We start from the raw sequence: 7,984 nt of genomic DNA on the forward strand, positions 1-7,984 counted from the left end.
TTAAGTTTACCTGCGCACCTTTAAGTGCAATTGTTAGTTAATAAATTTTATAAACACTTACACTCTTCGATTTTTTTTGAAAAAAAAAACCAGATTCCAATGATTTTTTTTGATGTCGAGGTAAATTTGGCGCTCTGTAGACAACGCCCGGCCCTTTTTATTTTGTTGAGGTTGAGGAAGTGCACGGTGAGTACATTAAATGAGTTCATTGTCCTTGATGAGCGAGATTACATTAAATTCCTGGGTTGCCATCGTGATGTTTTTGAAAGGGTTACTAACCTGTCAGAAGTGTGGTTCTCGGTCATCTTTCACATCGTCTGGCCAAATTTTACACAGAAATATTCATTTTTCAATTTATTATTATTATTTTTTTTCATTGATATGTATAATTTGTGTCATTAATTATATAAAATTTACATTAAAATTTTAGTAGTATTTTCTATTTATAATTTTTAATTATTAAAAATATATTTTTCCATTTCTAATTTAAAATTTTTAAAATATGTTTTTATTTATTATTTAAAATCATCAAAAATTTTATATATTTTTAAAATTAAAATAAATAAGTTATTAATTTATGTAAATCTAAATGGGAAAATAATAATAGTAACCTCCACATTTTAAAATATAATGGCAATTTAAAACATTGTTATATCTTATTGAAAAGCAACATCCATGTCCTAAATCAGACTGCACGGCGTTAAAAGATACAGCAGCACTGTGATGTCTTAAAGTTTGGTTAAAATATGTTTCCCTCTAAAATATACTCTGTTGTACTGTGATGAAATAATAAAAACAAAAACTAAAGTATACTACCTGTACCTTGAAGAATGAAAAAAACAAACAAACTAATAAATGGTCTGTCCGAAGGATGTGTTGAGAGAGATTATCTGGAATTGAAAAGGAGAAAAGTAAGATTAAAGGATGGATTTGGATGGTTGGATAAAGCATAGCTGGCATTTATAAAAGGTAGTGTAAGATTAGCAACCTCTCTAAACGATTTAATAAGGTGTACAGACGCTACAAGGCAATTGCATTACATGTTCCTCTCACATTGACAATTTAATATATTACCTCCCAATTCAAATGGGATGAAGAGTCTCGACACTGTAGCCACGCTTTTCGGCGCAGAGCTGACATCCCCGCCTCCCCCATCTCAACTTAAAAAGCAATCTCTGCCTTGCACTAGCATTGTCCCTCCGCCGGCTCTCGATTCCTTAAGGACCTCCGCAATTAAGATGAAACTCAAATCATACATGGATTTCTGCTGATATAAATACCATCTTCTGTCGGGTTCTAGTGCAAGAGTTTCGGTACCTATCCACCTACGCGCTTTCTGTGATAATATCGTCTTTCTTCCACAGTTTGCCTCGATCTCGTACTGTTTTCATATATCCATGATGTCTAACTGTAAGAGAGTAACTCTTTTCGCTTTGCTTTTTACATCGCTTCATATGCTTACTCTATCGCTACAATTGCTCAACGCCATCTGATGAACGACACCCATGTCGACAAGGATATCCCGGTATTGTTGAATAGCAGATCGTCTCGAAAACTGAAGAGTGTAGGCAGAGTTATAGTAGTTTCCAAGGATGAAGGGAACGGCCATTTTACAACGGTCCAGGATGCCATCAATGCTGTTCCAGCGAATAACATGCACTTGATCATAATTCAGGTCAAACCCGGCATTTATAAGTGAGCAACCAATGAACCCGCTGATTAGTTGTGAGAATAATGAAGAAATAGGATTAGTTAGTTATAGTTAGTTATGAGTTGAACAGAATAGTTGGTTGAAGTAGTTATTGAACAGAATTGAGTTTCCTATATAAGTGAAGTGTAATTGAGTAAATGATCAATAAAGTGAGTGAGTTTCTGTTTTTAATATGGTATCAGAGCTCAGGGTTTGAGCTGGGGTGAGAGCGCAGGTGAGGAGGGCCGAGTTTGTGAGGAGGAGAGACTTGCCTCACTGAGGAGACGCCCTGCCGTTGCTGGTGTGCCGTTGAGAATGACCAGAGCCTGTGTATGTCTAAAGAAGACTCTGCTGTTTGTGCCACCTGCAAACCCGTGAGAACGTTCCTGGTGCTGTCCGCCGTTGTCCAGAACCGTCAGTCAAGAAGTGAAGACCAGGGTGTTGTGCGTTGGAGTTTTGTCCTGCACGCGGAGAGGAATAGAGCCGTGAAGAAAGACCCTGCCGCAGTTGTCATAATCGATTGGAGTTTTGAGTGATTGGAGCGTTTTTGTGCGGCTGTGCCATTAGTTTGGGTGGGCAGTGTGTCGTTCTTGAGCAGTCGACGCAGAGTTCAGACAGCCCGTGAAGAGGAGAGAGGTGTAGTGACCAAGGACGACGCTGTGCGTGCTGGAAGGAGAAGCCGTGAGGTATTGTAAGCTGTGAGGTAAAGTTTGGTATAGCACAGCCAATTGCCAAAAGCCGACGGCCTTCATTAAAGGTGTTTTGCAAGTTTTGTTTGAAGTTTTTTTTTTGGAATAGGCCTGTAGCGAAGGCGTGAGTCCGAGTTGGTATGCGTGAGGCGACCTGCTATGTGTGAAACGTAGTGTCAAGCAGAATCACTAGGCTGCGTGTGAAGGCGAGCCACTCTGCCATTAGACTGTGCGCAGTGACACTATTTTGTGTGAATCGGCCTTGTTGGTTGATTGTTCTCCGAATCCCTCTGCAAGATTGCAGTATGGGGCGGCTACCGAAACTCGTTTAAGGAAGGCCGTGAGCCTGTTATGTTGTTGTTTTCAGTTTTCAGTTTTATAAATCATAATCTATTTGAACAAGAATGATTACCCCTGAATTTATATGATATCTCTGTAATAGATAGCGGGTTGAGTTTCCAGTGGGGTTTTCAAATATCCTTTGATGAATTGAAGTTGATTTGATTGGGGACAAATTGAATTTCTCTCCGGAGTTTGTGAGTTTTCTGTTTAAGAAAGGCTGCGTGTTACTGTCTGGCTGTTGTTGGAGACGCTGAACCATTGTGGTGTGCTATCGAGACTGTCCAGAACCATTGACTCGGAACCGTCCTGTGAGCAGTTGCTGGTGTGCTGTCGAAGACCGTCGAGCTGTTTGCTGGTGTGTTTTGCAAGCTTACACCGTTTCTATTACCGTGGTCATATTCTTTTTCAGTCGGCCCGGTTTTCTTTGCAGAGAGAGGCTGTAGAAAAGGCGTTTTGTTTGAAGTGTGATAAAGCTAACTGATATGTCTATTTTTTTAGACTTTTTTGACGATGATCCTTTTAATGATTATTTTCTCATGAACCCATTTGGGAGTAGCAGTATTTTTGCGTCCATTGACAAAGAGTTTCATGTTGTTGACGATCCTGTCCTTGAAGAAATCACTCATGTTGTTGAGGATCACGTTGTTGAAGAAATCACTCATGTTGTTGAGGATCACGTTGTTGAAGAAATCACTCATGTTGTTGAGGATGTTGAAGAAATCACTCATGTTGTTGAGGATCACGCTGTTGAAGAAATCCCTCATGTTGTTGAGGATCACCCTGTTGAAGAAATCACTGAAATTAAAACTTGCCCGGTTGTTCGAAGTTTTATTGGATCTACTTTCAAAGATGATTGCATTGTGGTGAATCCTTCGTTGGTTCCTCATGGAAAGTGGGGAGAACATGAATTAAATTACCTCGTTCGAGATCTTGCATTGCCTCTCAATCCAAAAGAGGTTGTTGACGTTAAGTATGTAAGCAAGGAGCAAAAGAATTTCCTCAGGAAATCCAAAAAGGTGAAGATGAAACTGCATCAGCAATGGAAAAGGAACAAGCATGGACCTTTTCATAAGAAGGCAAAAATGAAATGTTTTGTTGTAAGCCTAGCTGAGACTTAGACCAGCAGGCAAGATAAAGTTTAAGTCGTCATCATTAAGAATATATATAGTTTGTTATATAGTTGGAATTAAGGGGGAGTGGTAGAAAGGTATTAATCCCAACTACCCTCTGTTAATGCAGTAGTTAGATAGAGAATACAGCAGATGTTGAGAATACAGCAAATGTTCAAAGTACAAGTTCTAGAAGTCAGTTAGGTATGGTAGAAAATCCATTTCTCCATTAAGGGAGGATGTGAGAATAATGAAGAAATAGGATTAGTTAGTTATAGTTAGTTATGAGTTGAACAGAATAGTTGGTTGAAGTAGTTATTGAACAGAATTGAGTTTCCTATATAAGTGAAGTGTAATTGAGTAAATGATGAATAAAGTTAGTGAGTTTTATATTTTTATATTAGTTTCATGAGAGAATATGACTATCACGATATAATTTTGCCGAAAGACTGATCCTTTCTGCATAGTTTTGATTCAACAGTATATCTCTCCATTAAATTTTGTCTAGAAACGAGTCTTTTAGGATGAGAAACTGAGTGTTGTGGCCTTCATGTGATCAGGGAGAAGGTGACGATTCCTGCAGGCAAGCCATTTATAGTTCTGAGTGGCTCGGGTGCCAACAATACTGTCATCACTTGGAATGATAGTGCTAAATCAAGTGGAGGGACATTTTACAGCGCAACGGTGTCTGTGTTTGCTTCAGATTTCATGGCCAGATATATCACAATCCAGGTATTTCGCTATTAAATCCTAGTATAATATATAATGTCCTATTAAAACTGGACATTATTTAAAAGTACATATTTTTCGTGCAGAACTCTTATGGTCCGGGCGATCAAGCTGTGGCTCTGAGGATATCGGGAGATCGTTGTGCTTTTTACGGATGCAGATTTCTGGGGTATCAAGACACTGTGCTGGACGAGAGCGGGAGGCATTACTTTAGAAGCTGTTACATCGAAGGTGCCGCCGACTTCATATGTGGTGATGGACAATCTCTCTATGAGGTAAACTCACTGACTGCAGATCATGCAGAATGTTTTCATTGTTTTGCTTTGTCATGGTTTAGAGCTGACAAATGATTCTGGTGGATATGTACTCTTAGAAATGTCGTCTGCATACGATTCCTGAGCTAAATGGCGCAATTACAGCACAAAGCAGATCCTCTCCGGGCAGAAACACGGGCTTCACCTTTCTAAATTGTATCATTACCGGTCGTGGACTAATGTATCTCGGCAGGGCATGGGGACGTTACTCGAGAGTAGTATTTGCTTACACTTACATTGCTGACATTATCTTCCCAGAGGGATGGGATAATTGGAAGGATCCTTCCAGAGAATCGTAAGCCTTTACTATCCCAACAAAGCAAATTTAATGCTCACATCTATGCATGGACTATCAGAATCCTATTCTAACAACATGATCGCTCTTCCATTTCTGTGTGCAGAACTGTGTATTATGGGCTGTACAAATGTTCTGGACGCGGTGCAACTGATAAACGAAGAGTCTCATGGTCGCGTGAACTCAGTGATGAGTAGGCTGCGCCGTTTTTAAGTAGCAGTTTCATTGATGGGCAGAATTGGATCAAAATTATGCCAACGGGCCTGTAGAGATCTGCTAATTTGGTTCCACTTAATGGCTAAAATGTCAGTCAGTAATTCTCTTCCTGCTAATAATTCCCTCATTTCTTGACCCGTTAAGTTTCATACGCTACTCGAGTCTCAAGCAATAAGAGCAATCGCTTTGAATAGCATGATCTGTTTCATTGGGTCTGTCATTGAACGCCAAATGTACATTGTTAATGATTCATTTCATTATTCGTTAACGGTTTTTACAATCATTTATGCTACCGCGTGGAATTTATTCAATGGTCGTGTGGAATTTATTCATGTATCAATAAACCATGAAGAATGGCAATCTATACGCTTTCAGTGTTCAATATTTGTTACCGTCCTCACTTTGTTTATGATACCACAATACGAATGTAGGATAAACTAAAGTCTAGCTAGTAATTGTCAATGTTGGAAAGAGATTAAAAATTTGATGCTGAGAATAACAAGCGAGAGAATAAAGCTGACGCTTAGGGTTATGGTGGTTATTAGGGTTATGGTGGTTATTATTTATATAGTTATTAATAATTATAAATAATTGGTTTTTTTAAAAATATACATAATAACTGTTAATGTGGTTGTATCAGTATTTAAATATTTGGTAAGATTTTTCTCTTACGAAAGTTATATTTTAGATTGAATTTGCTTCGTTGTCCTGGCCGTTCACATCCATTCGTAGACCACATGGCTGCTTCTTAACGGTTCAGATTCATTAGACAAGATCTCGCTGCTTTGAGTAGTTAATTTTATTTCTCTTAGTGTTCCGTAGATTTAGATTTTAGACAAGATCTTTCTGCTTTGAGTATTTCATTTTATTTCTCCAAGTGCTCAATAGATGTAGATTTAAAATAGATATTGATTTTTTTTTTTCTAAAATTTAAATATTAAGTATAAATTTATTGAAAGATTTTAATAAATTTTAATCTAAATCTTATAATTTATCTAATTCTTCGTAACATAGTCTTCACCAATTAAATCATTCCATATCTTTTATTCATCATACAAACATTATACATATTATGAATTTTTTTCATAATATCTTTTATTCATCATACAAACATTATACATATTATGAAACATTATTGCATCTTCAGTTTCACAATTAAATATGGGAATATCTTCAGCATCATTTCCCTCATTCAAACAATATTTCATCTCTAAAACATCCCATAAAAATTTTGTACTAACAATCTCTCCATATTCATATATTATGTTGAGTATGATGTTGTCATCTATTGCAGATGTTATAAGACTTATGTTGATGCATTTCCACTATCATTAATAACATCTTCAACATAATCCAATAAATTTACCTTCCATAGTACTGTTTTTATTTCATTTGCCCATATTTCATAATTCATACCTAAAAAAAAACGGTAAATTTGGCATTAACCATTTAATAATCTCACCAAATTCCAAACCTGCATTTTGATGAGTAGCTGGTCCATCACCGTAACCTGAAACACACCACTAAATTTAGAAAAACAATATTTTTCATTTCTCCTTTGATGCTTTCTCCTTAGTTTTCTTCGAGACTCTTTCAATTTACTTTGAAGAACCATTTTCTCCCCTATCGATTTCGGATCTGGAAAACGATCCACCACACTTCACTGCTGCCCACTTCAGTCTGCTCTAATGGTCACACGAAAGCACCACAACCAAGGTGCCATCAGTAGCAAATTAAAATGACTCTTGGTGTCCCACACGTACGCAAGATGTTCATTCTTCATCAAAATGGAAAGATTGTACATAAACTCTACACTTCACATTGGCACCCATTACTGCCTCGGTAAAATGATGAGTGCAATGGCAGCTTGTCCTCCCAAGATAGCAGAGATCAATGTCAGGCCAGGGATTGAGTCTCAGGAGCTTTGCAAAACACTGCTCCTCTACACAACACTCTCTAGAACTCATCTGCCGGCCCCCTATTAATAGCACGCCAGTCCAATCACTGGTGGCCTCCTAAATGAGGATCTCAAGTATCAGAGAGCTCCTCCTTGTTGGTGATCCAGCCTCCGTATCACACCTTGGCATCAACTAGCATGAAGCAGCAAACAACCTTGCTCTGCACATGGTCCAGACAGACCACCCGTGGCTGCTCTCCACTTTCTCGCTGACTTTGCTAGCGACCTCCTCAGCCAGCGTCCTCTCCAAATGATTACACATGCACCTCTCTTTACGTAGCTATAGGTGCACTCTTTGATCCAACCTCCCATCGATCTGATCCTCTTTTAACAAGATTTCAATCATTCTCTTCCTTATTTCATAGAGAATTCAAACCCATCACAGGCAACTTATCTCTCTGCTGAGGATCTCTTCACAGGTTCCTGAAACTCGTTGCACTGGTTCAATACATGGCTCATGAAAGCGCCATTCACATTCCCATTTTGGCTATGTGCTTGAATTTTCAGATGTACTAAGCATCCAATGTAATATTGGGAATGAAGATTGCACTGATCATTATAGTCCCGATGCAAAAGGTCTTCCTCGAGGGCTAAGAAAATTCAGCGAAATATGCAGATTTTTTTTTTTGTGAGAATGTGTTCA

General features: G+C 38.3%; 1 long non-coding RNA gene and 1 pseudogene across 1 annotated transcript; both read left to right on the forward strand.

Annotated features, from left to right (window-relative positions):
* The first annotated feature begins 1,492 nt into the window (after positions 1-1,492).
* On the forward strand, positions 1,493-5,470 carry LOC149235523 (putative pectinesterase 11; annotated as a pseudogene).
* LOC149235524 (uncharacterized) lies at positions 3,115-4,002 on the forward strand. Its single transcript, XR_016268301.1, has 2 exons — positions 3,115-3,362; positions 3,429-4,002. It is a non-coding gene; the product is annotated as an uncharacterized LOC149235524 (long non-coding RNA).
* Positions 5,471-7,984: the final 2,514 nt, after the last annotated feature.

This window comes from Pinus tabuliformis, chromosome 8 (genome assembly GCF_031772625.1).
Source record: "Pinus tabuliformis cultivar Carrire ecotype Pingquan chromosome 8, CPIR1, whole genome shotgun sequence".
Taxonomy (NCBI): domain Eukaryota; kingdom Viridiplantae; phylum Streptophyta; class Pinopsida; order Pinales; family Pinaceae; genus Pinus; species Pinus tabuliformis.